Source organism: Ornithorhynchus anatinus, chromosome X1 (genome assembly GCF_004115215.2).
Source record: "Ornithorhynchus anatinus isolate Pmale09 chromosome X1, mOrnAna1.pri.v4, whole genome shotgun sequence".
Classification (NCBI taxonomy): domain Eukaryota; kingdom Metazoa; phylum Chordata; class Mammalia; order Monotremata; family Ornithorhynchidae; genus Ornithorhynchus; species Ornithorhynchus anatinus.
Window position 1 is genome coordinate 36,244,069 of NC_041749.1, and position 21,114 is coordinate 36,265,182.

Genomic DNA, 21,114 nt, shown 5'->3' on the forward strand with positions numbered 1-21,114 from the left:
CTGTAATAAGTACTAGGATAGGTATAGGACACTCAGCCCCTCCCACATAGGGCTCACAGTCTTGGTGGGGAGAGAGAACAGGTAACTAGTCTTCATTTGGTCCACGGTTCATCCATTCCAATATCCTGTCCCCAGCAATGGGAGTAGGATGGTTGGAGGAAGCATGGAATTTTGGTCTCCCAGACACCCATCCTCATGGATATGGATGAGCCATCTCACACCTCTAACTTTCCCCTCTACATCTCTGACTTTCCGTAGAATAGATCATTGGGGACCATTCTTCAATACATTATTCAAACCTTCTTGCATCCACTGATCTTTTCTGCCTTCATAACTTCCTGTGGTTACAAATTCCATTTTCCTATCGCCTACTGAATTTTTTTTTAAAAAGTTTTCTTTTATTTGTTTGGTGCCCACAACCTTAAAAGTTCAACTGGTACCCCCTCATTCCCTCCTACTTCAACTGTGAGCTCCACGTGGGACTGTCCGACGCCATTATTTTGTATCTATCCCAGTGCTTGAGATAGTGCTTGTCATAGGAGAAGCAGCGTGGCTTAGTGGAAAGAGTACGGGCTTGGGAGTCAGAGGTTGTGGGTTCTCATCTCGGCTCCTCCACTTGTCAGCTGTGTGACTTTGGACAAGTCACTTCACTTCTCTGTGCCTCAGTTACCTCATCTGTAAAATGGGAATTAAGACCGTGAGCCCCACGTGGGATAACCTGATTGCCTTGTATCTACCCCAGCACATAGAACCGTGTTTGGCACATAACAAATGCTTAACACATACCATTATTATTATTGTTATGTAATAAGTGCTTAATTAGCATCATTATCATTATCATCATCGTGGTTTGGTGAGCAATTCCATATGCGTTCTGTCCATATCTTCATGAGTTGGTCTAGTGGATAGAGCATCGGCCTGGGAGCCAGAAGGATGCGGGTTCTAATTCCTGCTCCTCCACTTGTCTGCTGTGTGACCTTGGGCGAGTCACTTCAATTCTCTGTGCCTCAGTTACCTCAACTGTAAAATGGGGATTAAGACTGCGAGCCCAAGGTGGGACGGGGACTGTGTCCAACCCAATTACCTTGTATCTACCCCGATTTAGTACAGTGCCTGGCACGTAGTGAGCACTTAACAAATTCCATAAATTGTTATTATTGTAGACTTCAGTCATGTTCTCCTCACAGCCTGCATTTTTCAGACCGAAGAGTCTCAATCCCTTCAGTCTGTCCTTATACCAACAACCATTTTGGTTGTCCTTCTCTGAACCTTCTTGAGTCCCATTTTCTCTCTTAAAATGCAGGGATCAGAACCACACATCGCATTCAGGGGTTAATCCAGGGAGTTATGTTTGCTGTGGGCAGTGCAGAAGGTTGGGGGGAGCGGAATGGGTCAGCGAGAAGGGATCCCCCCCCCCCATTCTTTATTTTCTCCTGTTGTCCACCCAGATCGTTCCCAGATCTGAGATCCCGCTTTGAAAACCCATAGCTTGGACCACCAGGCGGAGATCAATTCGTGAAGACAGCTTGCTGGAGTGGGTTGCAGAGCAGCTTGGGAGCAGTAGCAAGGAGACGCCCACGCGTGCAGAGTTAGAAAGGGGAGAGTTCACTGGAGACCACTGCGTAAACGAGATTTTTCCCAGGAAAGGCAGAAATAAACAGCACTATGAGGAGCTTGGGTTCCACTTCTACCTAATCACCGTCTCTCTTCCCTTCTCCTTGGGGATTCCCTCTCTGGCTCCCCATCCTCTCCAAACCGTTGCTGGCCCAGCCTCAGCTCTCTCCCAGACCTGCCCCCTTCCAGCTCCTTATTGCCCAGTAGAGGCCTCGCTGCTTTTCTCCACTCGCCACTTAATCACCCAGTTGAGCCAGCTGGTTCTTTGATTTCTCTCCCATCAGGCCTGACTCTTCTTTTGATCCCTTGCCCTGGCTTTCTGCCCGGCTCTTTTTATAGGAATACTGAGCTCGACTTCAGCGGTATAAAAATACACGCACTTTAAACAAAATGACAGCAGAGTTTTGATTAAGTGTCTTCCCACCTCAAATACGGTTCCGGAATTCGCTTTAATTCCATCCCTCCTAGCTCTGCTCTCTGGGAGCACCCCCTTGTGGATCTTTGTCGGACTCATCACACCTAGAGAACCACTTTCCCTTCAGCTATGCCCTGTGGATATTATTATTATTATTATTAGCAATAATAATGATAGCAATAATTATATTTGAAGCAATTACTGTCTGCCAATCAGTCAACCAATGGAATTTATTGAGTGCTTACTGTGTGCTGAGCACTGTTCTAAGCTCTTAGGAGAGTACAGCGTGGCTCAGGGGAAAGAGCACGGGCTTGGGAGTCAGAGGTCATGGGTTCGAATCCCGGCTCTGCCACTGGTCAGCTGTGTGACTGTGGGCAAGTCACTTCGCTTCTCGATGCCCCAGTTCCCTCATGTGAGCCTCACGTGGGACAACCTGATTACCCTGTATCTACCGCAGCGTTTAGAACAGTGCTCTGCACATAATAAGCACTTAACAAATACCAACATTTATTTTACAATGCAATAGAGTTGGTGGACAGGTTCCCTGCCCACTACGAGCTTACGCTGTGCTAAGGGCTGGGGTAGATACAACATCAGCTTGCCCCATATGGGGCTCACAGTCTAAGGAGGAGGGAGAACACGTATTTAATCCCTATTTAACAGATGACGGAACTGAAGCTCAGAGAAGTTTAGTGACTTACCAAAGGTCACACAGCAGGAAGTTATGGAGGCAGGATTAGAATCCAGAACACCCGAATCCCCAGCCTGTGCTCTTTCCACTAGGACACACCAGAGCCGATATAATGAGCTTATCCACATCCTCCCCCTCTAGACTGTAAACTCACTGTGGGCAGGCAGTGTGTCTGTTTATTGTTATAGTGAACTCTCCCAAGTGCTAGGTGTAGTGCTTTGCACACAGCAAGCACTCAGTAAATTTTCATTCATTCATTCAATAGTATTTATTGAGTGCTTACCATGTGCAGAGCACTGTACTAAGCGCTTGGAATGAACAAGTCGGCAACAGATAGAGACAGTCCCTGCCGTTTGACGGACTTACAGTCTAATCGGGGGATATGATTATAAATATGATTGAATTAAATTGAATTAGAATTTTATTTTCTCTTTGAAGCTATCTGTCACTGTGCTAATGATGGGAACTAAACTCTTGTGCTGTAGAGACAGGTTTATCAGTGGATTACTTTTGGCTCTCTGCAGATTTGGACAGCAAGAGACTAAACATAGCTATGTGCAAACCCCTGAGTGATTTTAGCTTTGAAAAGCGGCGTTCGTAGAGAAGCAGTATGGCCTACTGGGTAGAGCGTGGCCTGGGAGTCAGAGGATCTGGGTTCTAATCCCTGCTCCGCTGCTGGTCTGCTGTGTGATCTTGGGCAAGTCACTTAACTTCTCTGCGTCTCAGTGACCTCGTTTGTCAAATGGGGATTAAAACTGTGAGCGCCGCATAGGACATGGACTCTGTCCAACCTGATTGGCTTGTATCTTCCTCAGCGCTTAGAACAGTGGAGAAGCAGCGTGGCTCAGAGGAAAGAGCCTGGGCTTCGGAGTCAGAGGTCATGAGTTCGACTCCCAGCTCTGCCACTTGTCAGCTGTGTGACCGTGGGCAAGTCACTTAACTTTTCTGTGCCTCAGTTCCCTCATCTGTAAAATGGGGATTAAAAGTGTGTGAGCCCCACGTGGGACAACCTCATTACCCTGTATCTTCCCCAGCGCTTAGAACAGTGCTCGGTACCTAGTAAGCGCTTAACAAATACCAACATTATTATTATCATTATTATTAATAATGCCTGGCACAGAGTAAGCACTTAATAAATACTTATAAGAAAAAAAAAGCTACTCCTCTAGAAGTTGTTCTCAGGCCTTGTCTCTGCGGGCCATATTCTTTTAAGTAGTCGATTTTTGCCCCTGTGCCAAAACCTGTGCCAAAATTGCCAACTCCGTATCCCTCCAGTTCTCAATCAACAAATGTCATCCTTCTTAGGGGACAGATGTTATCACGGTTGTTCCAGAAGCTTCCTTTATTTTTTATTTGCCATCACCCCACAAATTAAACATCTTCAGACCCAATTCTGTAGTGGTTCTTTTGAGTTGGTAAGGTAGGGAATTTTCGGGGCATCTTTTTCAGCCTTTTCTCCATTCGAAGAAAAGCGTGTGCTGATATAGGATGGCTCAGAAAGTCATTCAACATGGCTTCTGCCTCTTCAGTGATGGAACAACCAACGTCCTGGGCCTCTTCCTTGGTGGGACTTCTGTTTAGTGTAGATTAAAAGCCATACCGCCATCAGTAAGACACTTTTTTTCCAATCGTGGTGATGAGGTGGTCTGCTATGGGACAAGTGGGCAAGTCACTTCTCTGTGCCTAGTTAAAATAATCTGTAAAATGGAGATTAAGACTGTGAGCCCATGTGGGACAGGAACTGTCTCCAACTGATTAGCTTGTATCTACCCCAGTGCTTAGTATAGTGCCTGGTACATAGTAAGCGCTTGACAAATACCATAAAAAAAATGGGGCATAGTTAGCTGGTGGTACAGGAATGCTGAAAGGTAGTTAGGATACTATTACCTGGGAAGAAGATAAATTAATCAAGGAATGTTTCATAGAGGAGATAGATTTCAGAAGAACTTGGAAAATGGGGAGAATTGAGGTCCAGCTGATTTGAAGTGGGAGAGAGTTCCAGGCTGGAGAAGGATATGAACAAAAGGTCAGAGGCAGAGGAGGTGAGAGCGAAGCACTGTGATTAGGTTAGGAACGCACTCCCCTGGACACACGCCTGTTTCTCTGCATTCTTCCTGTCACCAATTCTGCTTCTCCAGATGAGTCCACATAGAATACACTGCTGCCCCAATATCTTGTTGCATAACCTTCCTCTCTGTTTTCTGCCAGGCAGCAGAACTTAATCTTTGCGAAAATTGGCTATCGTTCTCCAGATAACATTGCACTTACACATTGCATATGCATTTGCTTCCCATGGCATTTGGGAAGCAGCATGGCCTAGTGGAAAGAGCATAGGTCTGAGAGTCAGAGAAACTGGGTTCTAATCCTAGCTCTGCCCCTTACTGCTGTGCGACCTTGGTCAAGTCACTTCTCTGTGCCCCAGTTCTCTCATGTGCAAAATGAGGATTCAGTATCCACTCTCCTATGCATAGATCCATAGTTTATTTATTCCTATCAATGTCTGTCTCCCCCTCTAGACTATAAGTTCACTGTGGGTAGGGAATGTGTCTGTTATATTGCTATATTACCATCTTTCAAGTGCTTAGTGCAGTGATCTGCACACAGAAAGCTCTCAATAAATATGAATGATTGACTGATGGGTCTAGCCGGGTTCATCTCGCTTGCCTTGTTGCCAGTGGCCAAGGCCGAACCCAGACAAGTTCCTTTGTTGCTGGAGTTAAGGATGAATCTTCTTGATGGGAGAGCGGTGGAGGCAGAAGAAGATAGACCCCAGATCGTCATTACAGTGCCAGCCCTGGGAGCCAGGTTTTGCCCCTGGGGAGGGCTGCAAACCAATAGTCCTTCACACAATTAGGTTTCCCCAGATTTCAGTTGTCCTGAATATAATCAGTCAAAAATTGGTTTACTACTGGAAAATTTCTTTCCAAATAATAGGCAGGCCCAGGCAGCCTCCCTTCTGATAACTGGACCGGAATTTTGCTGTACTGTTCTTTCCCACTTAGTCCAGAGCTCCGTTCACAATAAGCGCCCCATAAATACCACTGATTGTTTTTTGCTGCCCATGGCTAGGATTAAAGGGGGTCATTTAAATTAGCTGGTTTAAGAAGCAGACTTGGCTTCAGAATTCTATTTGATGGGGGAGGAAGGTACCCTTCTATAAAGCATCCGGTCATTCTGAGCCAAGGAAAGAAGGGGCGAGCGGCGTCTTCGTGGCTTGAAATATCCTTTTTTATTTCTTTATTCCCCGCTGAACTCCTCTAGATTTCCTGTAGTTCTGAAAAAGAACTGGCAGATGGCACTACACCACAAAAAGTTTACCAATTCTGTAGGTTCTGAGGCTTCCTTAACCTTAAGCAAATCATACAACCAGAAAGCCACCTTCTATTTCTGCCTGGTGATTTTCTATAAACAAGAAACTCCTTTAATAATAATAATGATAGCATTTGTTAAGCGCTTAGTATATGCAAAGCACTGTTCTAAGCGCTGAGGAGGATACAAGGTGATAATAATGTTGGTATCTGTTAAGCGTTTACTATGTGCAGAGCACTGTTCTAAGCGCTGGGTAGATACGAGGTCATTAGGTTGTCCCACGTGAGGTTCACAGTCTTCATCCCCATTTTACAGATGAGGGAACTGAGGCCCAGAGAAGTGAAGTGATTTGCCCACAGTCACACAGCGACAAGGGGCAGAGTGGAATTCGAACCCATGACTTCTGACTCCCTAGCCCGGGCTCTTTCCACTGAGCCACGGTGATCAGATTGTTCCCCATGGGGCACACAGTCTTCAGCCCCATTTTACAGATGAGGTCACTGAGGCACAGAGAAGTTAAGTGACTTGCCCAAAGTCTGCACATAGTAAGCGCTTAACAAATGCCAACATTATTATTATTATTAATTATGGTATTCATTAAGTGCTTACTATGTGCCAAGCACTGTTCTAGGCCCTAGGGTTGATACAAGGTAATGAGGTTGTCCCACGTGGGACTCACAGCCTTCATCCCCCTTTTATATTTACAGAGAAGCAGCTTGGCCTGGTGGAAAGTGCACAGGCTGGGGAGTCAGAGGATGTGGGTTCTAATCCCACCTCCGCCCTTGTCTGCTATGTGACCACTTAACTTCTCTGTGCCTCCATCACCTCATCTATAAAATTTTCCCTCAAAATAAAATCTATAAAATCTTTTCCCTCTGCTCCCTCTACCCCCTGCCCCTTCACCTCTCCACAGCTAAACCCTCTTCTCCCCCCTTTCCCTCTGCTCCTCCCCCTCTCCCTTCCCCTCAGCACTGTACTCGTCCACTCAACTGTATATATCTTCATCACCCTATTTATTTTGTTTAATGAGATGTTCATCACCCTGATTCTATTTATTTGCCATTGTTTTAATGAGATATTCTTCCCCTTGACTCTATTTATTGCCATTGTTCTTGTCTGTCCGTCCCCCCCGATTAGACTGTAAACCTGTCAAAGGGCAGGGACTGTCTCTATCTGTCACCGATTTATCCATTCCAAGCGCTTAGTACAGTGCTCTGCACATAGTAAGCGCTCAATAAATACTATGGAGAAGCAGCGTGGCTCAGTGGAAAGAGCACGGGCTTTGGAGTCAGGGCTCATGAGTTCGAATCCCAGCTCTGCCACTTGTCGGCTGTGTGACTGTGGGCAAGTCACTTCACTTCTCTGGGCCTCAGTTCCCTCATCTGTAAAATGGGGATGAAGATTGTGAGCCCTACGTGGGACATCCTGATTCCCCTGTGTCTACCCCAGCGCTTAGAACAGTGCTTGGCACATAGTAAGCGCTTAACAAATACCAACATTAACATTAATGAATGAAAAATGGAGATTAAGACTGTGAGCCCCATGTGGGACAACCGGATTATCTTGTACCTACCCCAGTGCTTAGAACAGTGCTTGGCATATAGTAAGCGCTTAACAAATTATTGAATGAACAAATACCACTATTATGATGATTATTTACTGAGCTCTCTATGCAGAGCACGGAACGCAAGAGTGCGCCTGCGCGGCCGCGGGAGCGTCCCTTTTTTTTTTTCCCCTGAGCGGCAGCGCAGGTGGGGGAGTGCGCCTGCGCGGCCGCGGGAGAGCCTTTTTTTCCTGGGGCGGTGGCTCTGGTGGAGCAGTGCGCCTGCGCAACCGCGGGAGCCTCTTTTTTTTTTTCCTTTGGAGCGGAGGTGCCTGCGGGGTAGTGCGCCTGCGCAGCCGCGGTAGAGCCTTTTTTTTTTCCTGGGCGGCGGCGCTGGAGGGGCAGTGCTCCTGCGCAGCCGCGGGAGCCTCTCATTTTTTTTTCCCCTGGGGCGGGGGCGCTGGCGGGGTAGTGCGCCTGCGCAGCCGCGGGAGAGCCTTTTTTTTCTGGGCGGTGGCGCTGGTGGGGCAGTGCGCCTGCGCAGCCGCGGGAGCCTCTCTTTTTTTTTTCCCCTGGGGCGGGGGCGCTGGAGGGGTAGTGCGCTTGCGCGGCCGCGGGAGAGCCCTTTTTTTTTTTCTGGGCGGGGGCGCTGGAGAGGGGAGTGCGCCTGCGCGGCCGCGGGAGAGTCCCTTTTTGCTTTTTTCTGGGGCGGCGGTGCTGGCGGGGGAGTGCGCCTGCGCGGCCGCGGGAGAGTTTTTTTTTTTTCTTTGGGTCGGTGGCGCAGGCGCAGTGCGGGCAGAGGGGGCTGGCAGGACTGGCAGGGCAGAGGTGAGTGCGGTGCGGGTTGCTCGCCCCGCATGCCCGTGGCTGTCACATGGCATCCCCCTTTTCCCCCCTCCTGGAGCTGGACCCCCATCCTTTCGACCCCCTGCATCCTCTCCCCTTCCCCCCATCATCATAGTATCTCAATAATAATGATGATGGTATGGGTTAAGCGCTTACTCTGTGCCAAGCACTGTTCTGAGCCCTGGTGGGGGGGATACAGTGTGTCCCCATGGAGTCTTTTAATAATGTTGGTATTTGTTAAGCGCTTACTACGTGCAGAGCACTGTTCTAAGCGCTGGGGTAGTTACAGGGTCATCAGGTTGTCCCACATGAGGCTCACCGTCTTCATTCCCATTTTACAGAAGAGGGAACTGAGGCACAGGGAAGTGACTTGCTCACAGTCACCCAGCTGCCAAGTGGCAGAGCCGGGATTCGAACCCAGGACCTCTGACTCCCAAGCCCGGGCTCTTTCCACTGAGCCAAGCTTGTTGGGCAGGGACTGTCTCTCTCTGTTGCCTAATTGTACATTCCAAGCGCTTAGCACAGTGCTCTGCACATAGTAAGCTCGCAATCAGTACCATTGAATGAATGAAAGAGCACGGGCTCGGGAGTCGGAGGTCGTGGGTTCTAATCCCCGCGCTGCCCCTTGTCTGCTGTGTGACTTTGAGTAAGTCACTTTACTTCTCTGGGCCTCAGTTCCCTCATCTGTAAAATGGGGATTAAGAGTGTGAGTCCCTCGTGGGACAACCTGATTATCCTCTATCCCTCCCCAACGCTTAGAACAGTGCTGGCACATAGTAAGCGCTTAACAAATACCATCATTATTATTATTATACAAGGTGATCAGGTGGTTCTGTTACCCCCGTCAACCCCTGGCCCACGTCCTACCGCTGTCCTGGAATGTCCTCCCTCCTCACCTCCACCAAACTAACTCTCTTCCCCTCTTCAAAGCCCTGCTGAGAGCTCACCTCCTCCAGGAGGCCTTCCCAGACTGAGCCCCCCTTTCCCTCTGCTCCTCCTTCTTCCACTCTCTGCTCTTCCCCCTTTCCCTCCCCTCTGCACTGTGCTCATTTGTATATATTAATTACCCTATTTATTTTGTTAATGAGGTGTATATCTCCATGATTTTATTTATCTTGATGATGTCTTGTTTTTGTTCTGTTTTGCTGTCTGTCTCCCCGGCTCAGACTGTGAGCCCGTCATTGGGCAGGGAGGGTCTCTGTTGCCGAATTGTACATTCCAAGCGCTTAGTACAGTGCTCTGCACATAGTAAGCACTCGATAAATACTATTGAATGAATGAATGGCCCCACGTGGGGCTCACAGCCTTAATCCCCATTTTACAGATGAGGGAAGTGAGGCCCCGAGAAGTGAAGTGACTGCCCAAAGTCTCACAGCTGACAAAAAGTGGAGCCGGGATTAGAACCCATGACCTCTGACTCCCAAGCCTGTGCTTTTTCCACTGAGCCCACGCACTGTTCTAAGCACTGGGGTTGATACAGACTAATCAGTCCATGCCCCCCATGGGGCTCACAGTCATAATCGTCTTCCCTTTCTAGACTGTGAGTCTGTTTTTGGGTAGGGATTGTCTCTATCTGTTTCGTACTTTCAGTAAGTGCTCAATAAATACGAATGAATGTAGAAGCCTCATTTTAGGGATGAAGGAACTGAGGCCCAGAGAAGTGAAGCAACTTGCACTATTCTAAATGCTGTGTTGGGAGATTGCAGACTATTTACTCCTTGTCCCCCAAAGGGCTCACACTTAATCCCCATTTTACAGATGAGGGAACTGAGGCCCAGAGAAGTGAAGTGACTTGCACTGTTCTAAGTGCTGCTTTGGGGGATACAGACTAATCAGTCCCTGTCCCCTATGGGGCTCACAGTCATAATCCCCATTTTACAGATGAGGGAACTGAGGCCCAGGGAAGTGAAGTGATTTGCACTGTTCTAAGCGCTACGGGTGGATACAGACTAATCAATCCCTGTCCCTTCTGGGGCTCACACTCTTAATCCCCATTTTACAGATGAGGGAACTGAGGCCTAGAGAAGTTCATTCATTCAATAGTATTTACTGAGCGCTTACTATGTGCAGAGCACTGTACTAAGCGCTTGGAATGAACAAGTGACTTGTACTGTTCAAAGTGCTGCTTTGGGGGATACAGACTAATCAGTCCCTGTCCCCCATGGGACTCAGTCATAATCCCCATTTTACAGATGAGGGAACTGAGACCCAGAGACGTGAAGTGACTTGCAACTGTTCTAGGCGCTGGGTTGTCAGCGGGCACAGGGGGAGGGGAGAGATACAGACTAATCAATTCCTGTCCCACATGAGGCTCACAGTCGCAATCCCCATTTTAGGGATGAGGGAACTGAGGCCCAGAGAAGTGAAGTGACTTGTGCAAGTCCACACAGCAGACAAGTGATTAGAACCCAGGTCCTTCTGATTCCCAGGCCCGTGCTCTATCCACTAGGCCATCCTGCGTCCCACCATTCATTCATTCATTCAATAGTATTTATTGAGCGCTTACTACGTGCAGAGCACTGTACTAAGCGCTTGGGATGAACAAGTCGGCAACAGATAGAGACGGTCCCTGCCGTCTGACGGGCTTACGGTCTAATCGGGGGAGACGGACAGACGAGAACGATGGCGATGAATAGAGTCGAGGGGAAGAACGTCTCGTAAAAACCGATGGCGACTAAATAGGATCGAGGCGATGTACAATTCATTAACAAAATAAATAGGGTAATGGAAATATATACAGTCGAGCGGACGAGTACGGTGCTGTGGGGATGGGACGGGAGAGGTGGAGGAGCAGAGGGAAAAGGGGAAAAAGAGGGTTTAGCTACGGAGAGGTAAGGGGGGGGGCAGAGGGAGTAGAGGGAGAAGAGGAGCTCAGTCTGGGAAGGCCTCTCGGAGGAGGTGAGTTTTAAATAGGGTTTCGAAGAGGGGAAGAGAATCGGTTTGGCGGAGGCGAGGAGGGAGGGCGTTCCGGGACCGCGGGAGGACGCGGCCCGGGGGTCGACGGCGGGACGGGCGAGACCGGGGGACGGCGAGGAGGTGGGCGGCGGAGGAGCGGAGCGTGCAGGGTGGGCGGTAGAAAGAGAGAAGGGACGAGAGGTAGGAAGGGGCGAGGTGACGGAGAGCCTCGAAGCCTAGAGTGATGAGTTTTTGTTTGGAGCGGAGGTCGACAGGCCACCACTGGAGGTGTTTAAGAAGAGGAGTGACATGCCCAGATCGTCTCTGCAGGAAGATGAGCCGGGCAGCGGAGTGAAGAATAGACCGGAGCGGGGCGAGAGAGGAGGAAGGGAGATCGGAGAGAAGGCCGACACGGTAGTCTAGCCGGGACGTAACGAGAGCCCGTGGCAGTAAGGTAGCCGTTTGGGTGGAGAGGAAAGGGCGGATCTTGGCGATATTGTAAACCACATCGTGCTGGCCCCAGGGCGGGGCGGGAGGAAGACTTATTCTACGCTGACCCCTGTGATGTTTGTGGCCACCGCCAAAACTAATATTATTCATTCGTTCAATCATATTTATTGAGTGTCTGCTGTGTGCAGAGCACTGCACTAAGCACTTGGGAAAGTATACTACAGTAATAAACAGTGACATTCCCTGCCCACAATGCGCTTTTTGATCTTTGTACTGCATATCATGTAATTATAAGTAGGTGAGACCCAATCTCACTTGGGGTTCAAGGGCTGAGAGGGAGGGAGATAAATCAATTATATTGGGTGCTTAGTATGTGCAGAACACTATACCAAGCACCTGAGAAGCATCGTGGTCTTGTGGACGGAGCACAGGCCTGGAAGGCAGAAGAACCTGGTTCGAATCCTGGGTCCATCACTTGTCTGCTCTGTGACCTCGGGAAAGTCACTTAACTTCTCTGTGCCTCCGTTACTTCGTCTGTAAGATGGGGATTAAAACTGTCCAACCTGATTGCCCGGCACATAGTAAACACTTAACAAATGCCACAATTACTATTATTATAGCAGACTTGTAATATAACAGTTACCTTGGTGTCTTACTGTCTTTTTTTTATATTATATATAATGTATTGTATGGTTGGAGTCACAGGTTAAGCGGGAAGGAGCACAATCAGTCATTTGTATTTACTGAGCACTTACTGTGTACAGAGCACCATACCAAGTGTTTGGGAGAATACAGTATAACAGAGCTAGTAGACATGTTCCCAGCCCAGTGGGTATAATAATGCTGGTATTTGTTAAGCGCTTACTATGTGCAGAGCACTGTTCTAAGCGCTGAGGTAGATACAGGGTAATCAAGTTGTCCCACGTGAGGCTCACAGTTAATCCCCATTTTACAGATGAGGGAACTGAGGCCCAGAGAAGTGAAGTGACTTGCCCACAGTCACACAGCTGACAAGTGGCAGAGTGGAGATTCGAACCCATGACCTCTGACTCCCAAGCCCGGGCTCTTTCCAGTGAGCCACGCTTTTACAGCTGTGGAAACTGAGGCCCAGAGAAGCTAAGCGATTTGCTGTAGGTCCCGCAGTAGGCAAGCGGAGGAGTTGGGATTAAAACCCGGGTGCTCTGACTCTGTCCTGGGGCTCGGCTTCTCTGGCCGGCCTGGATGGGGGTGGCAGGAGCTGGGTCTCGACTGCTAGTTGTGGATTTACGGAGCCGGAAGGATGTGAGCCCCGGCTTGATCCTGGTGAAATTGTGGGGAAAGTGGCCCGAGCTGATATTGCGCCAGCTGGCTATCCAGAGTTTATGGCGGGTGTAAGGGATGGTTACCCACTTTCCCTTTTAGGCAACGAAAACAGCAGTAGTGCATTGGTTACTTCGAAGAGCGACTAAAGTAATATCATGAATTATGGCACATTCTTCAAATAGCTTTTAGCAACTTGCTAGTGATTGTGTTTTTTTGCCACTTTCACGGGTTGGTAATATTTAACTAACTACAATAAGAGCAAAACACATTTAAATCCACTTGAAAAATCATGTCCAATTAAACGGTGATTCATCATTGCATACCTGCCTTATTACTTCCTTAAGTACGATAGGCCTTTTCGTTTTCACCCAACTCAGCTCTTTACCGGCCAAAAGCCTTTATAGGAAGACTTGAGAACACGGTTTAAAGTCTTTAGCAGTTATTTCATGATAAAGATATTCTTTTATTTTACTTTCTTTTGTGTGGTTAAAGCTAAAAGTGACCTTTCTCTGGAGTGTAATTTTTCTTTTTATCCCTTTGTGTTATTCTTCCTAATTTAGTTTCTTTTTGCCAGCTAGCTTTTTTTAAAAAAAAAAAAAAAAGCTTGTGTGCCAGCATCTTTGACCTTTATACAGGAGAATGTGTGTGTGTGTGGTGTTGACTTTTGTATTCAAAGATGACCCTGCTGATTTCAGTTGTACATGAGAAGGTTTCGCTTGGGTTGAGTCATTGAAAGAGGGACCTAGACTTTTTACATGAAAACATAGGGCAGCTCTTCTGATCGATTATCCCATGAGGTGACCCTGTGCATTACTAAAAAGGTTTTGTCAGAATGCTGTTGTCTTAATATCCACCTTTATGAGAAGAAAGGAGCCTCTTTCCTTGGCAGGACATTGGCTGTGCAGAGCCACCAATTCATTCAATCGTAGTTGAGCGCCTACTGTGTGCAAAGCACTGTACTAATCGTTCGGAAGAGTACAATCTAACAATAAATAGGCACATTCCGTGCCCACAGTGATCTTACAGTCTAGAGGGGAGGCAGGCATTACGCCCACAATCACAGCTCCCATTTTGACAAGCAGCATATATCGGGAAAGACCTGGCAGAGGTAGCTCGTGTCCTGGGGTCCTTGGATAGAAAATCTCTGATTTTCCTCCACTGTAAAGTGCCCTCTTCTTCTTCAAAAGCTATCGAGTGTGGCGTCCACAAGAGCCGCACCATGGGTTGGTGTCTTTTTGCCACTTAAACCTTTGGCAATAAGCCAACCTCTGCCCAGCTGGGCTGTTAGGGCATGCCATAGACAGACATGCTCTTTAGTTGTGATTTGAAACCAATGTGATCTGGACTCTTAGTAAGAAAAATGGGGTTTTCTTTACCACAGATGATCAGCTTTCCTTCACCCCAAACTATTCCCCTGTTCCTCCCAGGTGCTATTATTTTTCTTTTCCCTTCTTCCTCCCCTCTCACCTTCTTGGGGCGGGAGATGGGCACCACCTTTAAATTAAAACCCTGCTGAAAAACAGTGTGGCCCAGTGGAAAAAAGCACGGGCCTGGGAGTAGGAGGACCTGGATTCTAATCCAGTCTCTGCCAATTACTTCCTGTATCATTTTAGGCAAGTCACTTCACTTCTCTGTGCCTCAGTTTCTTCAACTGTAAAATAAGGTTTCAGTGCCTGTTCTCCCTCTTACTTAGACTGTGAACTCCATGTGCGACAGGAACTGTGTCCAGCTTGAGTAACTTGTATCTACCCCAGCATTTAGAATAGTGCTTTATGCAAAGTAAGTGCTGAACAAATATAATAATAATGATAATCGATCCTGAGAACCACAGCCCTATGGTCCCCTGGGAAACAGCAACCCTACTTCATGGAAGCGAAGGAGACGATCACTGTCTGGGAATTGGTAGCCTGGGGAAAATCCTTTAGCTTCACTCCTGCAACTTTTGGGGCAGGATTAACCTGTTCTGCCCATTTTGGGCCCCAATGGGCAGCTTCACTTCTTGCCCCCTGCTATCAGACCACACCAGGTTCCCTGGTCAAGGTTTGAATCTCTGTAGGGATTCTCTCCCCTCCCCACCCAACCAGGTTTGGGGAGAAGTGTCTGCTGTGTAACTTTGGGCAAATGACTTCACTTCTCTGTGCCTCGGTTACCTTATCTGTAAAATGGGGATTGAGACTGTGAGCCCCATATAAGACAGGAACTATGTCCAACCTGACTTGCTTGTATCTATCCCAGCGCTTAGTACAGTTCCTGGCATACAGTAAGTGCTTAACAAATACCACTATTCTCATTATTTTACTTGAGTTGTGGGGAAGCTTGGCCATCCATGTATGTTTGGGTGGAAGAAACATGTCTTCTGGGTCTGGAAACTGCAGCTGGCTGGGGCCCTAGAGAATTGGAGCTGCCTGAATTCACTCCATTCGTGCTCCAGCCTGTGCTGATCCCTTGAGATCTCCAGACCCTGATGCAGGACTCACAGCAGGACAAGCTGTGGGTCTATAGACGAGGGAGAGGGGGCTGATAGCCGCACTGAAATCCAAGGTGTTGACACGAAGGCCAGAGGAGTCCTAGGCTCTGAGGAAGCTAGTGAGTAGTGACCCAGGCTCCTCCTCACATAAGGCATCACCACCCGCCTAACCCTTGCCCCTGAGGGCAGGGAGACAGAAAGTCTGGCAGCTTGGAAAAGTGCATGGAAAGAAAATCCAAAGTCCCAAATTGGCATCAAAACACAGTCTTGGCAGGGACGAGTGACTTTCCTCAGGGATCCCACACATGAGTCACTGTGACTGGATGGATTTCATATTTTTTTATGCATCAATAATGGTGGAGACACTTAAAAATTATCAAACCCTTTCCAGATATTAGATTTTCAGGACTTTATCTAGGATGGAATTACCATTCTGATATTTTTGAAGTGTATATATCTATAATTTTATTTATATTGATGCCTGTTTTTACCTGTTTTGATGCCTGTCTTCCCCTTTCTAGACTGTAAGCCAGATGTGGGCATGGATTGTCTGTCTGTATTGCTGAATTGTACTTTCCAAGCCCTTAGTACAGTGCTGTACACCCAGTAAGCACCTAATAAATATGACTGAATTAATTTTTTTTTAATGGTGGAGGCTGGGGGTGGGGCAGGGGCTAGGGTTGGAAATGAGGTTGGGCTTCTTCCTCCTGACCTGGTTGACCCAACCCTCCTCCTGCCTCAAATAAAATAACACCCTTCCCTACATCTCCAAACACTGCTGTCCATGTGAATAATTCTAATAATAATTGTGGTATTTAAGTGCTTACTATGTGCCAGTTACTTTTAGACTGTAAGTTTGTTGTGGGCAGGGAATGTGTCTGTTTATTGTTGTATCCTGCAGTACTCTGCACACAATAAGCTCTCAGTAAATATGATTTGGTGATTGAATGATACAGGCAGATCGTGTTGGACAGACCCTGTCCCACATGGGGCTCATAGTCTTACAGATGAGGTAATGGAGGCCCAGAGAAGTGAAGTGACTTGCCCAGGATCACACAGCAGATAAATGGCAGAGCCGGAATTGGAAACTAGGTGCCTCTGAGTCCCAGGCCCCTGCTTCATCCACTAGGCCACGCTGATTCTCCATGGTTTGCATCCAGAGGCACTTCCCAAGCCATCCTCTCCTTCCTCCCATCCGGAACCAAAACCAATCTTTCCAGGACAATGAAATCTTCCAGCAGATTGCTGATCTAAAGTGCAGCCGTTCAGATAACTCAGGAATGCTAACTCTGTATGTTGGAGATAATCGGTTTCTGTGGAAATAAAACTATGTGGTAATTAGGCATTTGAGTTGATATACTACACTCATTTTCATTTTACCATATCTCCTGAATCAGAGAGTGCCAAGTTTTTACTTTGAGCACAGAACTTGGGGCTGGGGAAAAATGATAGGGTTGGACACACTGACACAACTAGAGGAACACGGTGAGGAAAGTGGTTGGGTTTTGGCAGGGAGCCTGGGGAAGGGAGCGAGCTGTGGTTCGGAGTCTCGGAGCTCCAGTTTCTAGCTGACCCCCTTCCTCCTAAGGGGAGCGAGGTGGGCAGTCCTCAGGAGAAGCAGCGTGGCTCAGTGGAAGGAGCACGGGCTTGGGAGTCAGAGGTCTTGGGTTCAAATCCCTGCTCTGCCACTTGTCAGCTGGGTGACTGTGAGCAAGTCATTTAACTTCTCTGTGCCTCAGTTACCTCATCTGTAAAATGGGGATTAACTGTGTGCCTCACGTGTGACAACCTGATTACCCTGTATCTACCCCAACACTTAGAACAGTGCTCTGCACATAGTAAGCGCTTAACAACTCTGCACTTGGGACTGCCAGGATTTAAGCTGCAGTTGCACACCCTCAACCCCTCCTCCGCAACAGCAGAGCGAATCCACCAGAGGCCCACCTGCCTTCCCTCCACACCACCTTGGGTCCCTGCTCCTGACATGTTCTGCCCTTGCTTGGACTCGAGAATGTAAGCAGGAGTTGAGAGACTCCATCGGGACTCCTGCTGCCTTTCTTCCAAACCATCCAGGGCCCCTGCTCCCGATAGCCTCTGCACACTTAGCAGCGTTTAAGGTGCCGCTGAGCAAATCCACCGGAAACCCAGTTGGCTTCCCTCTGTGCCATCCAGAGCCCCTACTCCCGACACGCTCTGTGCGCATTGGGCCGCAGGGATTTAAGCCGCAGCTGAGACCTCCCCTGGACCCTTTCTCTCCGACGCACCCCACACCCCAGCCAGATAGCATCCGTTGTCTCCCCTGGGGATCCTGACTGACATTTTCTTCCAAGATATCGTGGAGCCTCCATCCCGTCCTACCTTCTACCGTCCCGGTGGGAAAGAGAACAGTTCCTCCAGCATGAGGCCTCCAAAACCTCGTGAGGACTGGTGGCTGTTTTAGCAATTGCTGTGGCTTCAGATGTGCCTTAGACACTGAGCTATGTGGGACCCGAAATCACCTCCTGTAGCCACAGCACCCTACTGATTTGTGTCTTTATTTTGTGTATTTGACCTTGGCATGTGTGCTTTAGTGTTTCATCGCTCCTTATTCGTACTCTCACTTGAAAAGTTATAGCGTATTTAATCACTAAGGATCAATATGATTATTTGAATCTCTGTATTTCTCAAAACACTTCTTATTAACCTTTATGGAGGGAAGGAGAGAGGTATTCTCAATTGGTATAGTTGTTCCCATTCATTTAAAGAATAATGTAAAGGAGCTAAAATTTTGGAGCTAAGGTAGAAAGTATTGTGCTCTTCAACCATGTTGACCTGAAAGGACTCTTCAGATCATGAACAGTTTATGTATCTGTTGTTGTTCATCAGATTGCAAGAAGACTTTTAACTCCATTGAAATTCTGTACTTGGCAGAGAGTAAGCACACTGTAGTGTAATTGCTGAGGACATCCATTAATCATCAACCTTTCACATCAAGATATGTGAATCTAGGAGGATAAACTTTGTGATGGTGCAAAATAAAATAAGAATTGAATAAATCCGTACCAAATGGATCCATTCCAAATCCAACAAGTCCTCTGGGAAATTTTAGCATTCAGATTCTGATCTCAAAGTCAATACACTTTTTAAACACTTTAGCTGTTGGTAGGCTAATGGCATACGTAATTGTTTGGCCGAAATTATTGTCAAACCAAGACAATATTTTTATTTTAGCAGTAACAGCAGGATACCCTTCTTTTCATAGGAATCTCATTGACTTTGAATTATTGAAGCCTTTCTTTTTTTAAAAAACGAGGGACTATGTAGTATTAAGCAACTTGCAAACAGTCGTGATGTACCTTGTTGTCTCTGTCAGGCCAATGGGAAATGGAGTAAAGATGTGGAAAAATATTGCCATAGCTAAGCCCCCATCTAAAGGACATTTCATCTCCTTGTCCCTCCCTCACTTCCTCCACCTCCCTTCTGTGTGTATGGGCATTGAATGCAAATTATTTGAGAATTAAGGAACTAAACAAATTTTGCCAAATGTGGGAATTTTCTTCCCCATCAATTCTAAAATATAAAATGTAACTCTTGGGTGTTCTTGTTTTTTCGATAGAACTTGGTAAGATCAAAATAAAATAAAAACCCCATCTAGAGGTTGTCAATTGGTCTGTGTAGCTCCATTTGGGAGATGGGAGCTTGGATGAGGGAGGAGGAAACATGTTCATAATCTACCATTTGAATGGGTTTGGGGATACCAACTACTCAAGGGGTCCAAATAAACTCGTAATTCAGTATATAGGTTGTTTGGTTTATTGAATTGTTTGCACTTTGGATGATTTGAGAATACTATCTGAAGAAAACTCGAATGTTTTCTTTAAAAAAATTAAAGTAGAAAATGGTTCAATTTACATCCTGAGAGCCAGAACGATCCTATCAATTCATACGTATACAGGTTTGTTCTAAGGCCTGACCCTCTTCCCAATATATTGTCATTTTGGCCAACTCATTAAATGTTTAGATCTTGGATTCTAGTTGCTTAAAAATGAAACCTTGACACTGATATTGTTATCCATTATATGACCTTCAGCTTTAGATCATTAAGCATTTTGTGACACAGTTTCATATGTTCATTGCCAGAGTAGAATTACAGTCACTCCGTTGGTAGTTTTGCATGCTTTTTCTCTCCTCCTAAACCTGGGTTTCCACGATTTCTTTGGAAAATACAGAGTTGCTTCTACATTCCGCTGCCATGATGAAATTTCGCTGAAGTGTCTGACTTAGAGCAGCCTGGCCCACCACAAACTACCAGCCTAAAGTTCCAGCAATTCCATTTTTGTCAATGATGGCTAAGGGCTCAGGGTTGAAGTGTATTTTCCTTTATGGCAGGATAGAGTCTGAGTCACTTATTAAACGCTGGTAGAAAGGTCAGTAATTTACAGAGGTGCTATTTTTCTTCATTGAGGTCAGTGAAACTGGATGGTGATCTTAAGATACTAAGGTTTTGGTGATTCCAAAAAGAATAGGTCACTGCTCCTTTTGTGTATGTTTTAGTCAGAAAGAGAGCAGGCCCCCATCTATGCCAGATATAAGCAACCATCGTAAAATTAGGATAGGATACTTCCCATCCCAGCAGTTTTGGTCAGTGGGGTCATGTCTTAGTATATTTATAATGCAAAAGGGCATGTTATTCTTCCATTTTTCTTTCAAATGGAGCGATCTGGAGGCAACCACCAATATACAGGAATTAGCATTCAGATTTGAAGGTTAACGTGAAAAGGTTCCTTCGGTAAATGTTCTTCTCCAACATCGTTGCTTATGGAAGTAGGCACCCTAGGGGAAGAGGGAACATCAGAACCAGTTTTTTTAGAAAGAGAAAAATAGGTGATTCAACAATTTAAAAGTAAACAAAATATCTCCCTTAAGTTGGAAACATAACAATGGTGAGAGGAGAATTGGTGGAAAATGAAGTCTTTAAAAATGGTTGTGGAGTTAGTTTAAATAATGGAAGAGAATCGAAAACTGAGAGCATATACCCTACTTCCCTTATTCTCCAACATTTCATCTCCTTGCCCCTCCCTCACTTCCTCCACCTCCCTTCTGTGTGTGTGGGCATTGAATGCAAATTATTTGAGAATTTAGGAGCTAAACAAATGTTTCCAAATGTGGGAATTTTTTTCCCCATCAGTTCTAAAATATAAAATATAACTCTTGGGTGTTCTTGTTTTTTCGACAGAACCTGGGAAGATCAAAATAAAAAGCTGCTTACGGATTTTGGACGCTTTTTGGGTTAGTATTTTGCCTGGTAAGTGTTAAGCCTGCTTGCCTGTTCTAACTGAAATGCAATGTAAACTTGGAGCCACCTGACCGCTTTCCATTTTTACTAAATTATGGCTGTTGATTTGTGTTTTTCTCTTCTAGTCCTACTTCATAGGAACATTTTTAGATTACTGCAAAAGTTGTGATATGTAAGACTTTTCACACAAGAACACAATGGTTTTTCAATCAAGTGTAGTTTTTCTAACAAGAGTATTTTTGAGTGCTTACTGTATGCAAAGCACTGAACAGGTGTAATAGATGATCCCTGCCCCCAAAGAGCTTAC

At 46.6% G+C, this 21,114-nt stretch overlaps 1 protein-coding gene across 3 annotated transcripts in view; it reads left to right on the plus strand.

Moving 5' to 3' along the window:
* The first annotated feature begins 8,333 nt into the window (after positions 1–8,333).
* The window catches only part of SFXN1 (sideroflexin 1), a 34,135-nt gene continuing 21,354 nt past the window's right edge, over positions 8,334–21,114 (plus strand). For 2 of the 3 annotated variants that reach the window (XM_001511473.5, XM_029051503.2), the window contains exons 1-2: positions 8,334–8,400; positions 20,748–20,816. The gene's annotated coding sequence lies outside the window, so the exon portion shown is untranslated. The remainder of the gene's footprint in view (positions 8,401–20,747; positions 20,817–21,114) is intronic. The other variant, XM_003430504.5, reaches the window with a different exon arrangement.